At 35.3% G+C, this 17,902-nt stretch overlaps 1 long non-coding RNA gene across 1 annotated transcript; it reads left to right on the top strand.

The window, feature by feature from the left end:
- Positions 1–10,109: 10,109 nt before the first annotated feature.
- Positions 10,110–11,441, top strand: LOC103456739 (uncharacterized). Its single transcript, XR_001776001.1, has 3 exons — positions 10,110–10,271; positions 10,665–10,773; positions 10,889–11,441. It is a non-coding gene; the product is annotated as an uncharacterized LOC103456739 (long non-coding RNA).
- Positions 11,442–17,902: the final 6,461 nt, after the last annotated feature.

The following is a 17,902-nucleotide window of genomic DNA, read 5'->3' on the forward strand; positions in this document are numbered from 1 at the left end:
TGAGTCAACCTGTTAGTTGCAAATCATTTTAATAACTAAAAAGAGATTACACAGTTAAATAGGGATCTATAGACCCGACTATTACTCACCATCTCCTCCTCAGATGCTGGGGACAGGGTCTCGGGTCGGGTCCCTCTGGTTGGAAAGGGGTGCAGGTTTTAATGTTTTCATCTTTATTTATTTATGRATTTTTTTATCTTCCTCTTTTTTACTGTTTATTCAATGTTACTGTGTTTCTGTTTTTAATGTTGTAAAGCACTTTGAAATGCCTTGCTGCTGAAATGTGCTATACAAATAAAGTTTGATTTTATTTTGATTTAAACATTAATTTCATAAATCTTTGTGATAATATTGCATATGCTACTGTGCTCTAATATTTATTGAAGTACATTTTGAGTGACAAGGCTTCAGTTTCAGCAGCAGGTGTCACTAGTGAGCAATGAGCTGGAAAGATTCATCATTTCTTCATGAAGCTTCATTTGGCCGTCAGTAAGAGGACAGGAAACTGTTGGTCAGGGAGCTGAAGCACATGGAAACATGGTCACTCTTACCGTGTATGATCGATAAGAATGATCAGTTGATTATCTGTGGCTGTGGGGAAGCTGCAGCTCCACAGAACCGCCCAGTTTGCCTCACCCACTTATTTGCTTATAAACCAGTTAGACCAGCCTGGCGATGCTCAGTAGTTGAAAGAGTGAGATGGAAAGTAAATAACACCAAAGAGATTACACCGATAAATAGGGGTCAATAGACCCTACTATTGCTCAGTAGGGTCTGTTGACCCTACTGACCCAAAACATTCACCACATTGTGGTGAAATGTTCAACAAGTTTAGCATTATTTCTATTTATCAAATAGAGATAACTTTGGTAATTCCAGCTAAACTAAACCAAGAACGGTTTAGTCTGATTTAGCTTTAGACTGAAAAAAATGCAAACATCTCTTTGTTTTCTGAATGTAAATATCTGGTTTCATTCCATCTCCTCCTGCAGATCCCACAGTGACGTGTGTTTTCAGACAGAACTGCACTTTACCCTGTAATGTTGATCCCAGTTCAGATACAATCGTCCACTGGGATCTCATAACATCAGGAGGACTTAATGTCCACTCCTACTTCAATGGTCAGGACCAACTGGGATGGCAGGACCAGCAGTTCAAAGGTCGGACGTCTCTGTTTAAAGATCTGATCTCCAGAGGAAACGCCTCCTTAATGCTGACAGGAGTGAAGATCCAGGATGAAGGAAGATACAGCTGCTACAGCAGCACAGAGAGAGGAAACAGGAAAACATTCATTCAGCTAAAGGTTGAAGGTAAACTGGCTTTATTGTGCTAGATTTTAGTTAGTGACATTTACCTCTCTTTACTATTCTTGATGTGTTTATTTGCTTGGTTTGCAGTTGTAATAAAAATCAGTATAAAGGAGATAGAAAACAGGCTCATCTGCAGCTCAGAGGGAATCTACCTTAAACCTGAACTAATGTGGTCCGTCAGGCCTCCATCGAAGTTGAAGCTCCACAGCCCAACGATGGTCCATCAGACTGAAGAGCAGGTTTACAGCATCAGCAGCTCTCTTTTAGTGTTTGACAGTCTTTATGATCTGACGTACAGCTGCACCGTCAGCGGCGGCAGAAACACGACGACAGTCTCTTTCCTTAAAATAAGTAAGTACATTTTTTTAAATGTTAGCTTCATTCAGCTGCATCTTTCTTTTTTTTAGAAAAATGCAGCTGTAGTGCAAATTTAAAGATGTGCTACATCTTTAAATTTAAGTCAAGGCATGTAAAGCAAACGAAGAAAGCACCTGTGGTGCAAATCAAAGAGAAATATAACATCACATGATTTTCTTTTGACTTGGTTCGCAGATAATATTTTTGTTATTGCACTACTTTTCAGTAACAGGCAGATTAACACCACTGCTTTATACTAGAAGCACTCAAAGATCATCCACAGGCACATGAGTTTACATCTGACTTTTTTTCTTCCCAGAGAAAGTTATGGACACTCAAAGTATAGTAACTTCACTGATATTTGCCATAACTCTTGGGACATCTCCTGTCTGGGTAACAGCAATCATAGGATGTAAGATAAGACCCTGACTTTACTTTTTAAATTATTTTTGAACATGCTTGTTTGTGTTGAATATGTTGTCATCTGATTTGCCAGATCTTTATTATGCAAGAGCCAAAAAAAAAACTGCTGCAACAGAGCAGTACATCAGCAGTAAGTGAATAAATACATAAATAAATCACAATGTAGTTCTGTATAATCTTAGAAGAAAAGTGAATGTGTTCATAAAATATTAATGTTAAGATAAACCATATTTTCCTCTTCCCAGGTCAAACAGAGCTGTAAACCAACAGTAAGTAAATAATCAAAAAATACTTTTCTCTGTTGTATGTTGTTGTGCTCTAAAATGAGTGTAGCATGTTTTAGCTTTTTATACTAGAACAGGTTTAACTCATGTCTAAAGCAAACAAATCAACCTTTCTTCATTAAACATTTAACAATTCTGGTTCTAGAATTGATGGCAGCGAGTTGAAGAAGCTCTGGAATCTCCAGGAGTAATTTTTTGATCAGGTTAATCTGAATGAATCTTTTAAATAAGGGTGTTTTATTGTATATGAAGAGAATTAACACAAGAGCAGGAGGAAGGGAAAGGGGGATTGCACACATTTGTATCATCATAACAATTTGACAAAGTATTTACTGTAATATGGGAAATTTACAGAAAAATGCTAATACAAAAGCACAGCAGGAAACTGGTAAAATACAGTTGTTTCCTGGCCAAAATGGGAGACTTGTAGCGCAACGTGAAGCTCTACATCATTCACAACAAACATTAACTTGCCATTAACAAAGATATAGCAGGACGGATCATCCGGGAAATGATGGACAGGGAGAACTTGATTAAAACTACTTGGATATCCAATAAATTCTGGGGTTTATTATGCATCTCTGCTTATTTCCAAGCCCAAAGTAAGAAACTTCACGTTCAAAAACCAAGCCCATGATGATGTGTATTGAAAACAAAAATATCAGCCATTTGGGACAAATAAAGTATTTTTGATTTGACTCACTGACCACAGTCACCATAATGGTACAACAAAAATACAGTACAGTGTCTCTAAAATGGAAGATATTCTCTCACCATTTTTTATTTTGTATCAGGCATGATGGGGCTAATTCTCCAAAGTAAGCGAAGTTAGCCCTCAAAGTTGAAACCAAACCAAAGTATTTAATTTTTTTAAATCCCTGATTTTTATGGATAAACACCATAACAACTGAACAAACTTGAAATTCATCGAGCCCAACATAAAACCAGATCAGTATGTAATTGCTTTAGATTGTTCTGCAGCAGTGGCGGTTTCTGATATAGGCAACATAGGCAAACACTCAGGGTGGTATCTTGTGCGGGGGCAGCATGAGGCACCCCATGGCTCCTCCTGGTTCTCTGCTAAAGCAGTCTTGGTTGAGGGCTCACCAGGGTTGTTCACCCAGGGTGCCAAACATGCAAGGACAACCTCTGCTCTGCAGAAATCTTACCTATATCCAAGTAGAAATAAAATTTGTTTTATTCTGATTTAAAGTTTTTCTGCCTGCTCATATTGTAGGAACTCGGCTGAATCTCTGCATCTTAAGAACACTACAGTTTAGCTCTACTGGTACAAGATGAGGAACGACAGGACAACATCTGTTTGAGCAAGAAGAACCCAACCGGAAACAAGGACTGAAGATAAACTGTTGTACTAAAAAAAAAAAAAAAAAAACATTACAAAACTGTGAGATAATACCAGATCCTTTTATTCTACATGATTGTTCAGGGTAATTGTTTTTTTTTTTAAGTTGCTGTTTGCCAAAGGTGCAGCAGAAACATGAGACAAGAGGAGATTCATGGGTGAATAGAAAGTTAGCACAAAAACCAGTCAGAGCAGATTTTCCTTTGGACTCAGCAGAGAAATATAATCTCTGTAACAGAAAAGACAGAAACAGCTTTGGTTCAATGGTCCTCATGTCTGGAACAAACTGCCTAAAATCCTGAGATGTGCAGAAAGACTTGGTTCCTTTAAATCAGGAAGACCTGAGAGTTTGTGGCAATCTCATGTGGATGGGAAGAGTCGGATATGGATGGTGGTTAAGGAGAGTAAAGACACAGAGAAAAACATCCATATTGGAACTTAAAATAATCTAGAATCCTGTGTATTGTTTGGAATTGTGTTAATTAATGTATTTATGATGACTGACCTTAATTGTTCCACCACTAACGGTCACAACTTAATTCTGCTATTGTAGTTTAATCATTTCTGTCCATTTGAATGTGGTGAAGTCATGTGCTTTTTTCTTTCGCAACAGATAAAAGGAAACATATACCATATGCATGGACATTTTACAGTATGTTAGTGATCCATTGGTGGAATCTAAGCTTTTATCTTAATAAGTTTCCCCTGAAACGAAAGTCTGCTATGCAACCAATTTAAGTCTGCTTGTATTTAATGGTTTGAACCAAGAACAGCAACCCAGAGAAGAAAGTGAAAGCAGGTTGGAGATTTTGTTGTTGGTTTCTGGTCAGAGATGTGAAAGAGATGGACTGGTGATAAACAGCTGAGCAAACGCAAAGTATTACAAAACCAGGAAGAAGAGGATTACCTGACATTAGCATTTCCATTACAAATGTGAACAATTCCGCTAATGTTGGGAAAAAAAAACAACATAAATTTGCAATTGAGTTGTTTCAATTAAATAAGAGACACAATTAAAATCACACTACTGGTCTTTTCCACTAAGACCAGTAGTAAATAGTCATGTAATAATCATGTGATCTGGTTGTTGATCACATGAAATGTATGATGTGAAAAAGTGTTTCCATTGCAGTTTTGTGAAACACATTAATACAGCTGGACAGCTGGAAAACCACAACATTCAAGTGCAAATACATAAAAAGTTTTTGGTAACACTTGATTTGAATGGGTGTGCATAAGACTGACATGACACTGTCATAAAGGAGTCGTTATGAAAGTCTATGAAGACGTCTTTATGTTCATGACAGTTGTCATGAAGTGTAATTCGGTAAATAATGACACTTTTAATGCAAAGTTGCTCTAAAAGTTGCATTAAAAGAGCCAACTTTGGATAATTTTGTAAATAATGATAATTTAATGAAAAGTTGGCATTTTTAATGGACTTTCAATGCAACTTTTAGAGCAACTTTGGATTAAAAGTGTCATTATTCACCGAATTACACTTCATGACAACAGCCAAACATTCATAAAGACTCCTTTATGTTTATGACAGTGTCATGTCATTTTTATGCACACCCCTTCAAATAAAGTGTTACCGTTTATTTTAACTCAAGTTTTTAAAAATCACTTTGTGTCCTTTAAGCAAATTTGTATGTATGATTAAAATTTGCACAATTATATGATCAGTTAAGGATGATTTCCCTGGAGATTGTCTTTGGAGATTTGGACCTTAAATAACTTGGATCTTCTTAAAAGAACTGAGGATTAGTTGGTGTGTGTTTACTGGTTCGCCCGCAGGACCCTGAAGAGGGAATAACTACATGTTGGAGAACAAGGACATCCACTTGGAGAGTTCACACACAGTTACTTCATGGTCAGATCTCCAGACCTCTCAGGTCTTCTGGTTCTGGCATCACCAGAGCCAGAACCAAGCAAGGTTCTGGCTTGCAGAATAAAGTTGTGACTGTTTGTAGAACTTCCAGAACCGAAAAACTGGCTAAACATTTACTTCTTTTAAATCAAGGCTAGGTTATTAGAGTTTATATAACTTTTTACTTCTCTTTATTTTAATACATAGCTTATTTTTTTATTGTTATATTTTTTATAATGTAAAGCAGCTTGAACTGCCTTATTGCTGAAATAATATACAAATAAACTTGATTTGACCATCAGTGGAATGAAGGCTTTTTTTTGTGCTTTTACATATACATGTTTTATGTTTGCTACAACTACACAAAACATTTATATGTATCCCTAAAATTGTATCCTAATTTAGGGATGTTATCCCTAATTTTAGGAATAGTTGTAGTTGTGGTGTTCAAAAAAAGCAAAATGAAAAATTTTAAACACACACACATATATATATATATATATATTCCTTAGCCTTAAACTTGACTATGGTGACTATAAACATGAAATAATTAATTTACATCTGGCTGAACTGATTTTTGAACAAGTTCTAGTTAAGGATCATTTGTCCTAAACCAGCAAGTGAACCAATAAACTCAAAACATGGATAATGTAGGGAGTCCAAGGCTGCCATCTTGTGGTCATGGTGGTGTTGTGTTTTAACAGTGTTCGTTTTGAAAAAACTTTTATGTTGCAGTTATTAAAGGGAATAAAGTGAAATTTTTTAATGCATTAAAAAAAATTCAAGAAATAAATATTGTCATTACTTGATTAGATACATTTATTTTGACAAAAACTCCAACTTCCTGATGTTTTCTTTTGGAACTAAAATGTGAGAACCGTTGACTGGAATGTGGTTCTACAACATTCATCCAGTACATCAGGTTTCAGTCACTGTGACGCTCCCTGTGGACATTTACGAACAATGTCTGATCAACAACAACATGGCAGAGACATTTTACTTTAAAACATTTCTGTTTATGTTTTTTCTTCTGTCTGTTTCTGCATCAGGTGAGTTAAACATATATTGTTCTTTGTTCCTCTGATGTCAACATGAAGATGGTTTGTTGTGATTTTCTTCTGGTTTTCAACCTGATGAGCAAAAACCAGGAAACAGAATCACTGAGGATGTTTCATAAAACTTAGTGGCAGAAAATACTGTAAAATAAAGAGATTACTGAAGAATGATCTATTTCTTACCATCACTTTCTATATTCAGACTGTATTTAAAAAGAAAAGTTTTGCTTTATAAAGTAAACCTGATTTCAGAATATAGACTAAATAAAGACACTGAGTTTCATCGGCTGGAAGTTTTGGTCTGATTTTCATTTAGATGCTCATATTAAGGATAAAATTAATGTTTTGCTCAACAGAACCTTGTTCATTTAAATTATATATTAAAAATATTCCGACATTATTTCTAATTCAAATTGTGTCAAACTGACCTAAAACTTTCAAACTGCATAGAATAAGAATAAAAAACTTCAGTGGGTGTGTTCAGTATATTTTTTCCTTTTTTAATAAACAGGTTTTTCTTTCGACTTTCTATTTCTTTAATTAACACCGATAACATGAAACCAAATGTGAGATGAGATACAATATATAAAATTTTATAACTGGGTAAAGACAAAGACATTCATAAATTAAAGCCCTTAACCTGACAGAATATTATCTTTACTTCCACTTTAAACAGAAAAAGTAAAATATTTTTCATTTTGGCTCAAAGTTCTGAAGTAAAATCAAACTCTGTGGATTCAGAATGATGATACATTTAGAAATGTGTCATTACTTCATTCAGCTCTTTAGCATCCAAATAAAAGCTCTTAGTGAAATCTTATCTAACATGACTGAAGACATTTTTCTTTCTAAGGAACTGAAGCAACAGAACCAGTTTTCTCTCTCATTCATCTAAACTCACAGCTCTACAAACGTCCTGTTTGAGAAAGTAGTTTAATGTTTTACCTTTAAAATTAAATTCTGTTTTCTGATTATTTAAACCATCTGAAGTTATTCCAGCTTGTAGTTCTTGAAAATTTTCTTAAATATTTAACTAATTAATATATCTTTTTATAATTTACAATATAGTGGATCCAAGGTTTTCCCCCAGAAAACTTGCTAAGCCCGGTGGTCGGGGCGCCGAGGCGGTGGCAGTCCACCGAGTTTATTAAAAGATCTCTAGGTGACAGAAAATGTAAAAATATGACTCGGTAATTATACGTTACGGGAAAACATCGCCAGTGAAACACTTTTTTAAAAACACAACTAGTCTTAAAAACAACAAATCAAAACATACAATTAAAATGAACATCAATTATGTCCACTTGTGTTTAATCCAAATTAAGTCAGAGGCTCCATCAGGCTAATATTTTAACACAGATACATAAATGTAACACTTGTTTATTGAGATGATCAATGCTGCTCAATTGGATTTAATGGTTTCAGCATACATAGATGACAAGATTTTAAGTTTACTTTGTAAAAGTTCAAAAAACAATATTCAGTAGTTAGCTTGTTTTGTTACCATAGCAACCATCTGATGCTGTGAGTTTAATCTTTGAGTTTCACCTCCGTTTGTTCACAAATACAAATTAGTAAACTGCAATTATAATTTATTGCTTTTTAGGTTTGCCAATTAAACTACTACCCCCCTCTCAGATTTCCCTGAATTTAACACAGAATTTGTTAGAGGTGTTGATGTTTTTAGCAACAAAAGGGGCCCCTCAGTCATATTCTGCTCCAGGCCTCATACACCCTTGGACCGGCCCTGCCTGATGAGGTAATCTGCTGCACTGCGCAGAGATGCGCAACAAATGGGAGATTTAATTCAATGCTGCTAATGTGGCTTCAGTAGCTCTTCCATTTTGAGTCTGTAGTTTTTAATAAGCATCACAGAAACTGTTTGGTTTCATATACAGAGCTTTTCTGATCTCCGTGCGCATCAACTCTGACTTGCTAAGCCCGGTGGTATTAGCAAGTCAGAGTCTAGTAAGCATTTAGCTTACTAAAAGCTAAGCATTTAGTAAGCTAAATGCTAACTAACTGAAAAATAATACTAAACATAATAAGAAAATAATATAAAATCAGCTTGATGCGCGACTGCGAGGCGACCGTGAAAACTCCTCACCGGGCTGAACCCGCATGTTGAGATTAGCGCTGGTTCGTTAATCACTAACTCTTCGGCCAACCGGGAACACATACAGGGAAGACGAGGCCAAACGCTGGGCAGCATTTTAAGATGTAAACGCCCCACATAATTCTTTGTTCACAAATATAAATCATTCTCATCGCTCACTCAACCTGCATCTCTGAAAGCGACTACAAGTTATTTCTGCTGTTCACGCAGAGCTGCGCAACCAGAGCTAACCAGAGTGATGTTTAAACTCCTACCTTGATGTCAGCCTGACAAAAGGAAAGGACGGTTGCGCGATCCGCGCTGAGCTAAACTTCATCAAGCAGCGGCGCCAGCGGTGTGATTGGTCCGCGCGCCGCCGGTGTTCTGGTAGGAAGGATTTAAGGGTAGCACATAGTCAGAACACCGGCTTTAAATGCTTAAACTATAAACCTATCTATTATAAACTCATCTTTTAAGAATAAATCTGCTCCGCCAGTGAAACACACAGAGCAACAGAGGCGCTTGCAATCCGGCTTAAAAAAAGTGTGTTTATTATTATTATTATTATTATTATTATTATTATTATTATTATTATTATTATTATTATTATTATTATTATTATTTTCCTAATAACATAAACAAGCAACGCTTCGTAGCTTTTTTTTTAAACAAATTTATTGCATATTTATACTTCAAACTTAATACCGCACAAACAAGCTTCTCTTCAAAATAAAAGCACTAATCACCACCAGGTGTCACAGATCAGCGAACAACCGGGAGCATTTTAACCCTTTAGTAACCAATTACAACATGAACAGCCTGAAAATGAAACGAGACGCATTGTAGTTATTTAATAATTATGAATCTGATTTGGTGACAGAAAATCTAAACATGAAATCTGATCTGAAGTTAAAATAATTCCTTCCTGCTGCAGATCCAGAGCTTCTGGTTCACTCCTACTATGAGGGCAGAGACCAGCTGGGTCACCAGAACCAGAACTTTCAGAACCGGACGTCACTGTTTCTGGATCAGATCTCCAGAGGAAACGCCTACCAGCTGCTGAAGGAGGTGAATATTCAGGATGAGGGAAGATGTAAATGTTACACCAGCACTGCCAGTGCAGGATTTAAAGAATAATTTATAAACCTGAAGACAGAAGGTAGAACTGAGTTAATATCTATTTAACTTCTATTTCCAGCTGATTTTCTTTGGTGTTTCAGTTTTGATGCATTTCCTTCTGTTTTCAGCTCCAGTCTCTGACATCAGGATCCATCAGGATGGAAACAGGATCACCTGCAGCTCAGAGGGGATCTACCCTCAACCTGAACTCACCTGGTCCACTGAGCCTCCATCAAATATCAATCTGGATGAGAGTATCAGGGTTCAGCAAACTGAAGATCAGCTTTACAACATCAGCAGCTCTCTGAAGATTTCAGATGAATATCCAGATCTGATCTACAGCTGCACCATCAGAACCAGGAGCAGCAACAGGACAGAAACTTATAAAATAACAGGTGAGAAAACCAGAACAAATGCTTATATGTTTTAATTTTGAATATATTTTTTATTTTCAGAAGAAGACTAAATCTTTATTTTCTCCTCTCTGATAGTAAAAACTTGTTAGAGGCTGAAGGATAAGTTTTATCTCCAAACATTACAAATCTAGAAACAGAATCAACTGAATCAGAACACGGTGCAGTTTTTTCTCAGATACAGAAGTGATGACATTCCTTTGCCTTTTTGCATATTAAATATTATTTTTCTCATCTGCAAAAAAGTCCAATAACCTCATTGTGCTGCTGCAGGTCGGCTGTCAATACAAAACTATTGGATGCGTTTAATTAATGAATAAAATTGAGTTATAAATCACACAAAGGCTCTAAACTTTTCCATTTTTTTTTATGCAGAATTTTTACAGCCAGATGAAGATTCACACAAGAGGCTGATTGGTGGTTTGATTGCATCAGCAGTGACGGGGCTAATTATAGGAGTGATTGTCTGGTGTTTTTGTAAAAGGTAAAACTACTTTCTATGTTCTGTTAAATTTACTGTTTTTCTCTGAGCTAAATATTTCTCTCATTCTAAACGAAATGAGCCATTTATTCATTTTCTGTCTGCTTTATTATTTCAGACGACTTAAAAGTAAAAAGAGTAAATATGGAACAAAATCAGCATCAGAGGAAAAATGACTGGAAACAAGACAAGAAAACACAACAATGATCCAAAACATGAAGAATCAACTGACCACAAAATGACACAGAACTGAAGTTCATGACAGCAGAGCTGGACGATAATGAAACTTTGATGAACTTCAAGAACTTCAGTTGAAGGAAATGAGATAAAAACTGTAAATTAATATAATTATTTCATGTTGAAGTGCTTTGTTTTTTTCTGCCTTGAATATATATTTTTTAATAAAGTGTTAAATTGCTTGATTCACTCAGAAACGTTTTTTACTTGCACAGTTTAGGAACCATTTTCATAATTAGTCCCTGCAGAGAGATCATGCTGTGGTTGTTGTTTCCATGGAGACAGGGCCTAAATGTTAACACATGGTGGTGGCAGTATCATGCTGTGGTGTTTTTTTTTCTTCAGCAGGAGCAGCAGAGCTGTTCAGAGTTGATTGAGAGACGGATGGAGACATGTGGAAGAAAGTGCAGAAGGTTTGTTCTTAAGAGGAAAAACACAAACATTTCATCCATTTTCTTCCACCGTGTCCCATCGGGGTCATGAGGGGAGCTGGAGAAAACATCCTGATGTCAACGGGCGAGAGGCGGGGTCAACCTGGACAGGTTAACCTGGACAGGTGACCTGTTTAGGTCTGTCCATTGCAGACCTGAACATTTCAGCAAACCTCAAATATGAGGCAGAATGATAACGCTTCCCATCCTCCACAGTGACATGTGGTAGTGGCAGCATCAGCTGCTGAGATGTAAGGGAATAAAAATGGAGCTAAATCAGGACAGTCCTGCAAGAAATCATAAGATAATGTAAGATTAGGGTGGAGTGGTCAGCCGTCTACTGGTTGGAAAAACAAGACAAGTTGTAAAGTAATGTTGCTCATGTTCAGGAGGGAAAAATAACAAATCAATACAGAACAAAATGTTTCATCTACTGAGACACAAAGTGAAACTATTAGCAGCTGATGACGCCTCCAGAAAAGAATTAAACTGGCAGCCAGCTGGTTGGGTGGAGCTGTTTCTACTGAAACATAAAACAGAGGCAGCAGAAGGGAGGAAGCAGCAGATAATGGATGAGTGGAGAGTAGTAGGAGAAAGTAGCAGATACAGTAAAAATGGCCCATGTAGTTATTCAACATTATTAAATAAAAGTTTCCTGTAGGCATCAGTGAGGTTCCTCTCTGCTCCACAACCATCATAAGGATAGAATCTAATTCTTAGTTGTAGTTTCATGTTCAGTTTGAAACAGTTCATATTTTACATGTTAATCTAGTTTTTTACAACCTGTTTGGATTTTTAAGAAACAATATAACATTTTCTGTCTGTGTGAAACTGATTCTTTTCTCATGGACATCAAGAAGTAACTTGGACAGAAACAAAAAGGTTTTATTATGATAAGAAGAGCAGTAGGTAAATGTTTTACGACTTTCAGCAGTTGCCTGATTAGTTAGAAATTTATTTTGACTACTCCGACTTCCTGATGTTTTCTTTAGGAGTAGCAAGTCTGGCTGCACTTAACAGGACTTCACACAATGTGGTTCTGCTACATTCTGCACGTCTTTGAGAATCATCAGGTATCAGTCAGTGTGACTCTCCCAGTGAGCATTTCTTATATCCGGATCAGTAAACAGCTGATCATAAACAACAACATGGCAGAGTGCTCTTATTTTAAATTATTTCTGTTTATGTTTTTTCTTCTGTCTGTTTCTGCATCAGGTGAGTTAAACATTTATTGTTCTTTGTTCCTCTGATGTCAACATGAAGAAGTTTTGTTATGATTTTCTTCTGGTTTCCAACCTGATGAACAAAAACCAGGAAGAGAATCACTGATGATGTTTCACAAAACTCAGTGAAAGAAAATATTACCATAAAATAAAGAGATTACTGAAGAAGGATTTATTTCTTACCATCACTTTCTATATTGAGACTGTATTTAAAAACAGTTTTGCTTTATAAAGTAAAGCTGATTTATTTCAGAATATAGACTAAATAACGACGTCGTGCTGGAAGTTTGAATCTGATTGTCATTTAAATTCTCATATTAAGGCCAAAATGAATATGTAGAATTTTCTGCTCTATGGTTTCAATGAAACTCTATTAAATATATATAACACCACATGTTCTAATTCTAATCTAATTCATCCCAAACTGACATAAAACCTTCACACTGCATAGAATCAGAATAAAAACATTTACTCTGTAAACTTGGGTGTGCTCAGTATGTTTTTTCCCTTTTTAATAAATATAGGTTTTTTTCTTTTGACTTCCTATTTTTTTTATTAACATTGAAAATGGGGAACCAGATGTGAGGTTTTCTTCATAATTATTTATATATAATTTAATAACCAGATAAAGATGAAAACATTCATACATTAAAACCTTTAACTTTATACTTTCACTTTAAACAGAAAAAGGTCAAATATATTTCATTTTGGCTCAAAGTCATGAAGTAAAATCAAACTCTGAATTCAGAATGATGATACATTTAGTGTCATTACTTCATTCAAATCTTTAGCATAAAAATAAAAGATTAAAGTCTGAGCTCTTAGTGAAATCTTATCAAACACGACTGAAGACATTTCTCTGTCTAAGGAACTGAAGCAACAGAACCAGTTTTCTCTCATTCATCTAAACTCACAGCTTTACAAACTTTAAATGTTTTACCTTTAAAATTAAATTCTGTTTTCTGATTCATCTGAAGTTATTCCAGCTTGCAGTTTTTGTAAGTATTCTTAATTATTTCACTGAATTAATGTGTTTGAAAACAATGTATGTGTATTGGCTAACATCTTATACTTTAGGCTCCTGGTTGCTGTTGCTTCTGGAAGACTTTGGTTTTACTTGATCTTCATTTGGACTTCAATCACAAAGTCATTAATTTATTCACAATGTCCTTCATTTTCCCATTTAGACCAAAACAGATCAACAAAACCCAAAACCACACATAGTAGAAAACAGTTCACCCCTTCCTCTTAGCAACGCCTAACAGAATGACCTTTGACCTTTTAGTAACCTCTCCCACTTCCCATACTCAGTAATAAAAACCGAATACGCCCCCTAGAGGAGACAAACACAGGAAGACCAGATAAATGGTTCCTACATGTTTCTTTTAGATAATAATAAAACAGAAATTAATGTTTACAAAAAATATGTAGCATCTTTAACATTTCAGCAGTTTTCCTTTTTAAACAAATAAACCAATTATGTTACAATACTGAAATAAACAAATTATCTTTCTTATCACAGGAAGCGCAGCATGTCCAAAACACACGAAGAAGAAACAAGCAGCTCTTCAAAATAAAAGCGCTAATGACCACCAGGTGTCCCTATTGGACCAACGAACAACAGGAAGCATTTTAACCCTTTAGTAACCATTTACACTACAAACAGCCTGGACTGACTGAACGAGAAGCATCTTAGTTATTTAATGATTATGAAGCTGATTTGGTGACAGAAAAATCTAAACATGAAATCTGATCTGAAGTTAAAATATTTCCTTCCTGCTGCAGATCCAGAGGTTTCCTGTGTTTTCAGACAGAGCTGCTTGTTACCCTGTCAGATCCAGCTTGGCTCTGATCCACTCATCCACTGGTACCAAGTGTCAGCTGGAGATCTTCTGGTTCACTCCTACTATAATGGCAGAGACCAGCTGGATCACCAGAAGCAGAACTTTCAGAACCGGACGTCACTGATCCTGGATCAGATCTCCAGAGGAAACGCCTCCCTGCTGCTGAAGGAGGTGAAGATTCAGGATGAGGGAAGATATAAATGTTACACCAGCACCAGCACAGGATATAAAGACTCATTTATAAACCTGAAGACAGAAGGTAGAACTGAATATTATCTATTTACAGCTGAATTTCTTTGGTGTTGCAGGGTTTTTAATGCATTTCCTTCTGTTTTCAGCTCCAGTCTCTGACATCAGGATCCATCAGGATGGAAACAAGATCACCTGCAGCTCAGAGGGGATCTACCCTCAACCCGAACTCACCTGGTCCACTGAGCCTCCATCCAACACGGCTCTGAATGAAACTACCATCCATCAGACTGAAGATCAGCTTTACAACATCAGCAGCTTTTTGATGGATCCAAATAACGAGACGGATCTGATCTACAGCTGCAGCATCAGAACCAGGAGCAGCAACAGGACAGAAACTTTAATAAAACCAGGTGAGAAAACTGTGAAGAACAACTACTGATGTTTGTTTAAATGTATAATATCACAATTATTTTCAGAATCAGATTAAATCTGTATTTTCTTTTCTCTGATAAAAAAAACTGGTTAGAATCTCAGCTGTGGAAAATTATTCTGAAGGATAAGTTTTATCTCCTAACATTACAAATCTAAAAACAGAAACAAGTGAATTAGAATACAGTACACGTTTTATTTCCAACATATAAGTGAAGGCATTCCTTTACTTTTTCATATAATAAATATTATTTTCTCATCTGTGAAACAGTCTAATAACCTCACTGTCCTGCTGCATTATGGCTAAATCACACAGTAACATTAAACTTTTCCATCTCTTTTTATGCAGAATCTTCACAGAAAGATGCAGATTCACCCTGGGAGCTGATTGGTGGTTTGATTGCAGCAGCAGCAGTTATAGTGGCAGTAATAATCATTATAGGAGTGGTAGTCTGGTGTAAATGTAAAAAAGGTAAAGCTACTTTCTATGTTCTCTTTTAAATTTACTGCTGTTTTCTCTAAGCTAAATATTTCTCTAGTCCTTACCAAAACAAGCCATTTATTCATGTCTATGTCTGCTTTATTATTACATCCAACTTAAAGATAAAAAGGATGAAAGTGGAACAAAATCAGCATTAGATGGAAAACCTCAAAGTCAGTAAGTAAACAATCAAAACTCAGTGTTGTGGATAAAAGACTTTTTTAAATGTTTAAAGTTAATATTTGTCACTTTACTGAGAAACCAGGATTTTCATTAACATTATATATTTTACTATCAAGTGAAAATTATATCTTGATCCATGTTAATTCATTTTCTCCCAAATATTTTCTACAAGAACAAAGAAAAGTTTAATATTTTGTTGTAACAATCAGGATTGTTTAAAGGAAAACTAACATAATTTAATCTCCTTTAAATTCACAAAGCAAATTAAAATGTAAAAAATAAATAAATAAATTCAGATAATGATCATAGTGATGGGAGTGAATAAATAAGGTAATTATCACATTTTTATTTGGTCTTTAGAAATATGACTTTGTTCTAAAGAACAAAATATAAACTAAACTGTGTGATGGTGAATTTTGTTGCAGGGAGATGAAGCTGATCCCTTCAAACTGTAACACAGGAGGATCTGACAGTAAACCAGAATCAGGGAAACAGGAACATAAAGAAGAATCGGTCACAGAGGAAGACAGAGTGAAGGGCCCCTTGATAAATCAGAAAAATAAAGACAAATCGGTCACTGAGGAACCCATGAAGACAGAGGAAACACATCCATGATTCCAGATGTGCTGCAGCTGTGAGGGGGAGGAGCCTAAAGGAAGAGAAAGGAGGAAAAATGACTGGAAACAAGACAAGAAAACACAACAATGATCCAAAACATGAAGAATCAGCTGAACACAAAATGACACAGAACTGAAGTTCATGACAGCAGAGAGCTGGACGATAATGAAACTTTGATGAACTTCAAGAACTTCAGTTGAAGGAAAAGAGATAAAAACTGTAAATTAATATTATATTATGTTGAAGAGCTTTATTTTTTTCTGCCTTGAATATATGTTTTTAATAACAAAGTGTTAAATTGCTTAATTCACTCAGAGACGTTTTTTATTTGCCCAGTTTAGGAAGCATTTTCATAATTAATAAATGTGATCACATATTGATATTCATCAATAAGTAAGATTTTATTATGTTTAGGAGAAATAAATTAACATTGATCTCAGATTTGTCTCAGTCAGATTGGCAATATGTCATTAATGATGTTTTTGAACCAAATTAATTTTATCGTTTGATATTTGTAATTACACAAGGAAGTTTAACAAAATCCTCTGACATGTTTTAATCAGATAAAAGTCAAATTTATCACTTTAGCTGCTTTTTAAAAATGGGAATTATGAGACATAAAAAGGGATTAAAAAGAAAATAAAGGTAATATTGATTTAATAACTTTCATACCACAGAAGTTCCTAAAATATAAGTTTTATACATTAAATGCTTATGATGAAGGAAATGTCTGATAAAATGTTGTTTGTTGTATAAATACGGTGCTGAAATGGATTATGAGAAACTTATTTTCTGGACATTTATTGCAGCTTATTCTGTTGCTTCAGGTTTATAGTTTTTTTTTAATTTACAACAAGGTGCTTTGAGATTAAAAGAACCACAAAGATTAAATTATAACCTGAAATGTGTAAATATGCAACGGTTGTTTCATTATGATCGTGTTTGTATTGGTTTATTGTTGAGTTTTTACATTCATATGGAAAAATGTTTGATATGCTAGATTTAATTAAATAAATTCAAATTGAATTGAATATATCTGAGATAATAATGTTTTATAGTCATTTATGACGTGTGAACAGCTGGATCTGCTCTGTGCCTTCAGAGCTGGACGGCAGCCTGTGAGGCCCAAACTGCTCTTCTCTTCTTTTATCAATGGTAGGTTTAAATGTGACCTCCAGGGGGCGCTGTCCGTCATATCACTGGCCTTGATTTTCATTTCTTTACCTCCAAATGTGAATTTATAGTTCAGGCAGAATAAAATTTTTGATTGTGTTTGTTTAATCTCCGATCTCCGTGGAAACAGAGTCAGATTATAAATCAGATGAAAAACTTTATAGAATCTGTGGAAAACAGAAACAGAATCATCTGAAGATTAACTGAACATCCATCAGAGCTAAAAAAAAAAAACATCAAACAGAAACTCATCTAGAAATGAAATAAATATGTCCGACTTTATTAACCTGATTTCCAGTTTCTCCTGCTACAGCTAAAGTA

The sequence above is a fragment of the Poecilia reticulata genome, linkage group LG20 (assembly GCF_000633615.1).
Source record: "Poecilia reticulata strain Guanapo linkage group LG20, Guppy_female_1.0+MT, whole genome shotgun sequence".
In the NCBI taxonomy this organism is placed as follows: Eukaryota; Metazoa; Chordata; class Actinopteri; order Cyprinodontiformes; family Poeciliidae; genus Poecilia; species Poecilia reticulata.